The sequence below is a fragment of the Nerophis lumbriciformis genome, linkage group LG03 (genome assembly GCF_033978685.3).
Source record: "Nerophis lumbriciformis linkage group LG03, RoL_Nlum_v2.1, whole genome shotgun sequence".
NCBI lineage: Eukaryota > Metazoa > Chordata > Actinopteri > Syngnathiformes > Syngnathidae > Nerophis > Nerophis lumbriciformis.
In genome coordinates, this window is record NC_084550.2 from 28,367,501 (window position 1) to 28,377,500 (window position 10,000).

At 45.9% G+C, this 10,000-nt stretch overlaps 1 protein-coding gene across 7 annotated transcripts in view; it reads left to right on the forward strand.

Moving 5' to 3' along the window:
* ctnnd2b (catenin (cadherin-associated protein), delta 2b) overlaps positions 1 to 10,000 on the forward strand; it is a 367,161-nt gene that overhangs the window by 93,488 nt on the left and 263,673 nt on the right. For 5 of the 7 annotated variants that reach the window (XM_061936356.2, XM_061936364.2, XM_061936388.2 and 2 more), the window contains exon 1: positions 9,921 to 10,000. This exon is cut by the window's right edge and continues 631 nt beyond it. The exons of the other annotated variants lie outside the window; for them this stretch is intronic. The gene's annotated coding sequence lies outside the window, so the exon portion shown is untranslated. Of the gene's footprint in view, positions 1 to 9,920 lie in introns of those variants that run through there. 7 annotated transcript variants of the gene reach the window in all.

Here is a 10,000-nt window from a genome sequence, read left to right on the forward strand (position 1 = left end):
TCCAGGGTCAACGCAGCCGTCTACCAGCAAGTTTTAGAGCACTTCATGCTTCCTGCTGCTGACCTGCTCTATGGAGATGGAGATTTCAAGTTCCAACAGGACTTGGCGCCTGCACACAGCGCAAAATCTATCCGTGCCTGGTTTACGGACCATGGTATTTCTGTTCTAAATTGGCCCGCCAACTCCCCTGACCTTAGCCCCATAGAAAATCTGTGGGGTATTGTGAAAAGGAAGATGCAGAATGCCAGACCCAAAAACGCAGAAGAGTTGAAGGCCACTATCAGAGCAACCTGGGCTCTCATAACACCTGAGCAGTGCCAGAAACTCATCGACTCCATGCCACGCCGCATTAACGCAGTAATTGAGGCAAAAGGAGCTCCAACCAAGTATTGAGTATTGTACATGCTCATATTTTTCATTTTCATACTTTTCAGTTGGCCAACATTTCTAAAAATCCCTTTTTTGTATTAGCCTTAAGTAATATTCTAATTTTGTGACACACGGAATTTTGGATTTTCATTTGTTGCCACTTCAAATCATCAAAATTAAATGAAATAAACATTTGAATGCATCAGTCTGTGTGCAATGAATAAATATAATGTACAAGTTACACCTTTTGAATGCAATTACTGAAATAAATCAAGTTTTTCAAAATATTCTAATTTACTGGCTTTAACCTGTGTGTGTGTGTGTGTGTGTGTGTGTGTGTGTGTGTATATATATGTATATATATTTATATATATATATATATATATATATATATATATATATATATATATATATATATATATATATATATATAATTTTCCCTACACTAACAATAACAGTATTTATATGTGTGTATGTATTTATAAGTGCTGATAAGATGAAGAGCATTCCACTTTGCATGTATTTGCATACGAGGCAAGCGGCCAACTGTAGAAACGCTGCAATACAAAACTGCATACAACACTGCAATACAACACTGCAATACAACACTGCAATACAACACTGCATACAACACTGCAATACAACACTACAATACAACACTGCAATATAACACTGCAATACAACACTGCATACAACACTGCAATACAACACTGCAATACAACACTGCAATACACTTGGCCTCGGTTCCGTCAGTCTGTATGGAAACGTAAGCTGAGCCACACCCGCCTGTCCTACCACGCTCTGTGCTGCATGTGCTGCTGGGAGAGTCCTGATTGGCCCAGGTGGTGCGGCTGTAGAGGCCAGCGTCACATAAACAAATAAGGGAACGAGGTGCAGGTTTGAGTCTGACTCAGTAGGAGGTGCAGCAATCTTCTCAGGAGCTACCGACCCCTGTTGGGATGACCATGGGTGCTAATTACCAGGCTTACTGCGTCATGGTAAGACTTCTTTCTGCCTTCGACCTCTCTGGAGCCAGCAGACATTTATATCCAGGAATTACCAAACTGGGTGCTCTTTTATCGTTTTAAAGCCGAGGGAGATTGGGATAGGACAGTCCTGGGACCAAGGTGGGACACCCCAAGGTGGGATAGCTGGGACCTACTCAATACCTGAAAGGAGAGTGTGATTTCCAAAGACTGGATTTGTGTACACACACAAATTGTGATACTAACAACTTGGCTCGGTTTGGACCCGGGGTTGCAGAGACCGAGGCTCTGTGTGCATAGGGATGGGTACCGTTCAGATATGGTACCAATTCCGCGTACCTGGTAATTGGATTTTCAGCACTTTTGGTAAATAGTAATAGTTTTTGATAATAAAATCTCATTTAAAACGAGTTGATTACGATAATTGCTGTCCTGTTGTCTTGTCTTGTTTTATCATCATCATCATAATATCGTTGTCATTAAAAAAGTTAAAGTACCAATGATAGTCACACAGACACTAGGTGTGGCGAAATTATCCTCTGCATTTGACCCATCACCCTTGATCACCTACCTGGGAGGTGAGGGGAGCTGTGGGCAGCAGCGGTGGCCGCGCCCGAGATTCATTTTTGGTGATTCAACCCCCAATTCCAACCCTTAATGCTGAGTGTCAAGCAGGGAGGTAATGGCTCCCATTTTTATAGTCTGTGGTATGATTTTGTGTGTAATGGTAAATATGAATAGTTTCTGATAATACAATCTCATTTAAAACGAGTTGATTACGATAAGTGCTGTCCTGTTGTCTTGTCTTGTTTTATCATCATCATAATATTGTTGGCATTAAAAAGTTCAAGTTAAAGTACCAATGATTGTCACACACACACTAGGTGTGGCGAAATTATCCTCTGCATTTGACCCATCACCCTTGATCACCCCCTGGGAGGTGAGGGGAGCAGTGAGCAGCAGCGGTGGCGGGGCCCGGAATTAATTTTTGGTGATTTGGTGCCAAGCAGGGAGGTAATGGGTCCCATTGTATAGTCTTTGGTATGATTTTGTGTGTAATGGTAAATATTAATAGTTGATTAGGATAAGTGCTGTCCTGTTGTCTTGTCTTGTTCTATCATCATCATAATATCGTTGTCATTAAAAAAGTTTAAGTTAAAGTACTAATGATAGTCACACACACACACTAGTTGTGGCGAAATTATTCTCTGCATTTGACCCATCACCCTTGATCACCCCCTGGGAGGTGAGGGGGGCAGTGAGCAGCAGCGGTGGCGGCGCCCGGAATTCATTTTTGGTGATTTGGTGCCAAGCAGGGAGGTAAGGGGTCCCAAGATGGCGCATGCTCTGCTGCGACAGCACTGACCGTACCTTGTGTCTAGTGTGTTATGTATGTTTTATGTCCGTGCCTTACGTGTAATTGTCACATTGTATGTAGGCAAAAGTCACACGGATCAGCTATGACAAGTTACAAGGTGATCGCCGCCTTTTTCACAATCTTATCGCTGATTTGCGATAGCCTAGCACTACAGCCCGACACCAACGACCGGCTACTCGCCTACAGCCGAGATGAACTCCTGCTACATCGAGCCTCGCTGTGGAGTAACACCAGGCCTGCCGTGGTCCTACCTTCGGAGCTTCGGCTGAGGAAAAGGGGAAGGCGTGGAGGCATTCGGAGCCGGGTAAGAAGGCGTCCCTTTAAACCTCCTCTGCCCACCATCATCATGTCCAACGTACGATCACTCCGTAACAAGATGGATCTACTACATGCAAGGTGCCGTTTTGAAAGGGCCTTTAGAGACATCTGTATCATCGCTCTCAGTGAGACCTGGCTGGAGGAGTCGGTTCCCGACTCTGAGGTGAGCCTGGACAATTTCACCATCGTCAGGTCCGACAGGACAAAGCACTCGGGGAAGACGCGAGGCGGTGGGGTCTGCCTTTACATCAACGACAGGTGGTGTAACAACATCAAAGTGCACCGTAAAGTGTGCACACCCAACCTGGAGTTGTTGACCCTGTCCCTCCGTCCCTTCTATCTACCCCGGGAATTCCCCACTGTTGTGGTCAGCTGTATTTACGTAGCCCCCAGTGCTAACATCAACACAGCAGCGGAGCTGATAGCCGAGGATGCTAATGCCATGTTAGCTAAGTATCCCGGTGGTCAGCTGCTTTATTTGGGGGACTTTAACGGATGCAGACTGGACAATGTTTTACCATCTTTCGAACAGTATGTGGACATTCCAACAAGAAGGGGAAACATATTGGACTTATGCTACGGGAACATCACCCATGCCTTCCGTGCCCGTTCATATCCTCCGCTCGGAGCTGCCGACCACAACATCTGTTTACTTCCGTCATACAAGCAGGAACTAAAACGCCACAAACCGCACTGCAGCAGTGCCCCCCAGTGGACGGAAGACGCCACCACTCAACTCCAAGGCGCCCTAGCTTGTACTGACTGGGACATTTTTGATGGTAGTCTGAATGACAGGGTCTCTGTCATCACAGACTACATCAAATTCTGCATCAGCTCCACAATTCCAACCAAAACAATACATATTTATCCCAACTCCAAACCATGGATCACCCCACAATTAAAAAAGAGCCTGAGGGAAAAACATAAATCCTTCAAGCAACAGGACTGGGCCAGCCTCAAGACAAAAAATAGGAATTTAAAAAACGAGGTATTTAAAGCAAAACTGAAGTACAAAAACAAACTGGAAACTGAATTCAGCAACATGAACACCAAGCAGGCATTTCAGAAGGTGAAAACCCTGACAGGATGCCAAACAAAAACATCATGCACTGTCAGTGACCCAGAAACCCTCTCTAAAGACCTGAACATATTTTTTACCCGCTTTGATAAATTGGACTTTTCATCAGAGTGTCAGGACCTGCTGAGAGCCCTACCACCACCAGACCCCGAGGAACCGGCCCCCTTCACAGAGGAGGAAGTACGGCGCCAGCTGAGCCGCTGCAAGCCAGGCAAGGCACCAGGGCCTGATGGCATTCCAGCCAGGGTGATCAGGGACTGTGCCATAGAGCTCTCCCCTATCCTACACTCACTCTTCTGTGAAAGCTACTGGACTGCAACAATACCTGCATTGTGGAAAACTGCAACCATCATCCCAGTACCGAAAAAATCCAGACCCACAGAACTCAACCATTACCGCCCCATAGCCCTCACATCCATAATTATGAAGTGCCTGGAGAAACTGCTGCTTCACACCATCCTTCCAGTTGTCACCCCACACCTGGACCCCCTCCAATTTGCCTACAGGGCCAGGAGGGGCACAGAGGATGCTGTGGCCTGCCTGCTGCATCTCCTCCTCCAGCATCTGGACTCCCCAGGCAACTTTGCCAGGATCCTCTTTGTGGACTTCAGCTCCGCCTTCAACTCCCTACAGAAGCATCTACTGATCAGGAAACTACACCAGCTCAACATCCCCCCTCAGCTGATCCACCTCACCCACAACTTCCTCACCGACCGATTGCAAGCAGTAAGGGTGGGCTCAAACACATCCCCGATGCTTACCATCAACACCGGGGTCCCACAGGGATGTGTGTTGAGCCCTTTCCTGTACACACTCTACACCAATGACTGCCGTAGCATCTCACCCACCACAACATACTTAAAATACTCAGATGACACAGCCATTCTCGCACTCCTCTCCAACAGTCAATTCATCCTGGACTATCATAACACAGTCAAACATTTCACAGAGTCATGCACAGCCAGTTATCTGGAAATCAATGTCAATAAAACAAAAGAAATATGGTTCAACCCCCCCTCACCTCAGAACCCCATCATCATAAACACACAAACAGTTAAAACAGTTGACACTTTTAAATACCTGGGCATAACCTTGGACAATAAACTCACCTTTGATCAACACACCACGGACATTCAAAAAAGAAGTCAACAAAGACTGTCAGCCATACGGAAACTTAAAGGACTATACGTTGCACCTCATCTCCTGTTATTACTTTACCAAAGCATTGTTCAACCCATCCTTCTGTACTGTTCCACATGTTTTTTCACCATGCTTTCTGTAACCAACCGGACCAAACTCACGCATTACAAACATAGCAGCTAAAATCATCGGCCTACCCACACCCAACATTTCAGACATAAACCACAGGTCCATCACCCGACTGGCAAAAACAATAGTCCAGGATATCACTCACCCACTACACCAATACATCATCCCACTACCATCAGGGCGCAGGTACAGAACAATCAAATTCCGGAGGGCCCGCCTCAGGAAAAGCCTGATCCCTGCAGCTATAGCCGCCCTTAACAGCAGGCCCGGCCGACCTGTGTGACAAGCCTGTAAATGTGTGTTAGTCATGTATGATGTCTTTGTGTTATTTTTTTTTTTGTGTGATGTGTAATGTCTAGTGTTTAAATGTACGGCAGTGACAATGAATTTCCCCAAGGGCACCAATAAATCTAATCTAATCTAATCTAATCTAATTATTATAGTCTGTGGTATGATTTTGTGTGTAATGGTAATTATTAATAGTTTTTGATAATAAAATCTCATTTAAAACGAGTTGATTAGGATAAGTGCTGTCCTGTTGTCTTGTCTTGTTCTATCATCATCATAATATCGTTGTCATTAAAAAAGTTTAAGTTAAAGTACTAATGATAGTCACACACACACACTAGTTGTGGCGAAATTATTCTCTGCATTTGACCCATCACCCTTGATCACCCCCCTGGGAGGCGAGGGGAGCAGTGAGCAGCAGTGGTGTCCACGCCCGGAATTCATTTTTGGTGATTTAACCCCCAATTCCAACCCTTGATGCTGAGTGCCAAGCAGGGAGTTAATGGGTCCCATTGTATAGTCTTTGGTATGATTTTGTGTGTAATGGTAAATATTAATAGTTTTTGATGATACAATCTCATTTAAAACAAGTTGATTACGATAAGTGCTGTCCTGTTGTCTTGTCTTGTTTTATTGTCATCATAATATCGTTGTCATTAAGTTACAATTACCGTTGCAAGTCCAAGACCTTAGACAGCAGTGGTGTATAGTTGATGGTGTGGGTTTTTTTATTTTTTATTTGTTGCGCCCTAAAAAGTGTTAGTACAGTAAGTATTGTACTGATTGCGTTCCAGTTGTTCACTCATTTGGAGACGTTGAAATTGGTGGTGGTGAAAATGAAATTGCGTTGTACTCGTGCAAAGACCATAAAGAGCATACCCTACCATGTAAAAGTCATCATGCTAATCAGTAGCATGTCAATAGCCAAGCCAATGTATGTTAGCATCAAGCTAGTTAAGCCTTATTTACTTACTTTGGAGCGTTTTTTCTTGAGTCAATTTCTTGTTGGCATTGAAAATTGCGAAAAACTTATTGGGGTGTTACCATTTAGTGGTCAATTGTACGGAATATCAGAATCAGAATCAGAATCAGCTTTATTGTCATTACGCAAGGTAACGAGATTGAGGCCATGCCATACAGTGCGATGTGTGCATGCTAGAAAAACAATGTGCAAATATATAAAAATATAAAAAATGTAGAAGTGCAATGAATATGGTGTGAAATGAATATATACATGAAAAAAACAAAACAAAAACAGGGTGGTTGGTGGAATGGGTTATTTCACCGAAGAGAAGGCAGTTATGAGGGACAATGGGGCAGTCCGTTCAGGATGGTTATGGCCCTGGGGAAGAAGCTGTTCTTTAGCCTGTTTGTTTTGGTTTTAATGCACCTGTAGCGCTTCCCAGAGGGCAGCAGGTGGAACAGGTCAGAACCAGGGTGGGTGCTGTCCTTGATGATGGCACTGGCTCTGTTGAGGCAGCGGGAGGTGTAGATGTCCGTCAGAGAGGGGAGAGGGCGGCCGATGATCTTCTGAGCCGTCTTGACCACTCTTTGCAGCCTCTCCCTGTCTGCTGCAGTGCAGCTGCCGTACCATACCGTAATACAGTAGGTCAGCAGGCTCTCGATGGACGAGCGGTAGAAGGTCAGCAGCAGGTCAGGCTTCAGGTTGTACTTCCCGAGGACTCTAAGGAAGTGTAGCCGCTGCTGAGCCTTCTTGATGATTGATGTGGTGTTGACTGTCCAGGAGAAGTCATTAGAGATGTGGACTCCAAGGTACCTGAAGGTGTGGACCCTCTCTACACGCTCGCCGTTGATGTAGAGGGGGGCAGGGTCGGTGCTGCTCCTCCTGAAGTCGACGATGATCTCTCTGGTCTTGCTGGTGTTGAGAGCGAGGTTGTTCTCCGAAGACCAGGCCGTCAGCTTCAGGACCTCCTCTCTGTAGGCAGCCTCGTCACCCCTGGAGATGAGCCCGACCACTGTGGTATCGTCGGCGAACTTGACGGTAAGGTTGTCACTGTGGGCCGGACTGCAGTCATGGGTGTAAAGGCAGTAGAGGAGGGGGCTCAGCACACAGCCCTGTGGGGAGCCGATGCTCAGCGTGCGGGAGGATGAGAGGTGCGGGCCAAGTCTCACATTCTGGGGTCGGTCCGTTAGGAAGTCCCTTATCCAGGCGTTTGTGAGAGGGGGGAGGCCAAGAGTGTCCAGTTTATTGCAGAGTCTGTCCGGGATTATTGTATTGAAGGCAGAGCTATAGTCCACAGAGAGCATCCGGACGTAGCTCTGCTGCTGCTCCAGGTGGTTCAGAGCAGAGTGGAGAGCAACAGCGATGGCGTCCTCTGTGGACCTGTTCGCCCGGTATGCGAACTGGTGGGGGTCGAAGTCTGGAGGGATATGGTCCTTGATGTGCTGGAGAACAAGTCGCTCGAAGCACTTCATGATTACCGGAGTGAGGGCCACTGGTCGGTAATCATTCAGGCTGGTGATGGGAGACTTCTTCGGCACCGGGATTATTGTAGATGACTTCAGGCAGGATGGGATGACTGCCTGAGCCAGGGAGAGGTTGAAGATCCTGGTGAGGGGGGGAGCGAGCTGGTGGGCGCACGTCCTGAGCACCTTTCCAGGTACTCCGTCTGGTCCGGTAGCCTTCCTGGGGTTCACAGCCAGGAGCACTCGTCTGACACTGTGCTCCTGTACAGTGAGTGGAGTGGCGCCGGAGCCCGGTGGGGGCTCTGTACTGTGCAATCTACTAATAAAAGTTTCAATCAATCAATCAAAGAACTGTGCACCAGTGCACAAAGCAAGGTCCATGAAGACATGGATGACAGAGTCTGGTGTGGATGAACTTGACTGGCCTGCACAGAGTCCTGACCTGAACCCGATTTGGGGATGAATTAGACCGGAGACTGAGAGCCAGACCTTCTCCACCTCACCAATGCGCTTTTGGAAGAATGGTGGAAAATTGCTATAAAGACACTCCGCAACCTTGTGGACAGCCCTTCCCAGAAGAGTTGAAGCTGTAATAGCTGCAAAAGGTCATATTGAAGCCTATGGGTTAGGAATGGGATGGCACTTCTAGTTCATATGTGAGTCAAGGCAGGTGGTGTCAGGTTCAAACACTGATGACATCTATAAAACAAGACAAGAAGCAAGGAATCATGCAGAGACTGAGTTCAATTTAGCTCAATGAGGAGAGACGTTTTGGGCTGTACTCTTAGTTACAATTCCAACCTACGCTCTAAGGCAGTGATTTTCAACCTTTTTTGAGCGAAGGCACATTTTTTGTGTTGACAAAATGCGGAGGCACACCACCAGCAGAAATTATTAAACAACGAAACTTAGTTGACAGTAAAAAGTCGTCACAATTGTTGGATATGAATTTAAACCATAACCAAGCATGCATCAATATAGCTCTTGTCTCAAAGTAGGTGTACTGTCACCACCTGTCACATCACGCCGTGACTTATTTGGAGTTTTTTGCTGTTTTCCTGTGTGTAGTGTTTTACTTCTTGTCTTGCGCTCCTATTTTGGTGGCTTTTTCTCTTTTTTTGGTATTTTCCTGGAGCAGTTTCAAGTCTTCCTTTGAGCGATATTTCCCGCATCTACTTTGTTTTTATCCTTCTTCGTGGGGACATTGTCGATTGCCATGTCATGTTCGGATGTACATTGTCTTTGCTCCACAGTAAGTCTTTGCTGTCGTCCAGTATTCTGTTTTTGTTGACTTTGTAGCCAGTTCAGTTTTAGTTTCGTTCTGCATAGCCTTCCCTAAGCTTCAATGCCTTTTCTTAGGGGCACTCACCTTTTGTTTATTTTTGGTTTAAGCATTAGACACCCTTTTACCTGCACACTGCCTCCCGCTGTTTCCGACATCTACAAAGCAATTAGCTACCTGCTGCCACCTACTGATATGGAAGAGTATTACACGGTTACTCTGCCGAGCTCTAGACAGCACCCACACTTAACAACAACACATCATTTACAGACTATAATTACTGGTTTGCAAAAAATACAGTGGTTGAAAAACACTGCTCTAAGGTACAGCCCGCGTTCTCCTCTATTTATTTGGGAGGTCCCTGGTTACATCACTGAGGTAATTCTCGCAGCCCCAGTTAGACACAGTATATGATTATTCAGAAATGCAAATGTGCTGACACTCGTGATATCGCCCTGTCTCTGCTTTGTCTGCGTCACGGTACTCGATGTTCTGGACACAAAACACTGATACGAGACGACTCGCAATCCCTTTGCACAGATAGAAAAGTACAACTTCAGCACAATTGATAACTATAGCAACAACCCGTTAAGTGATAACTTACA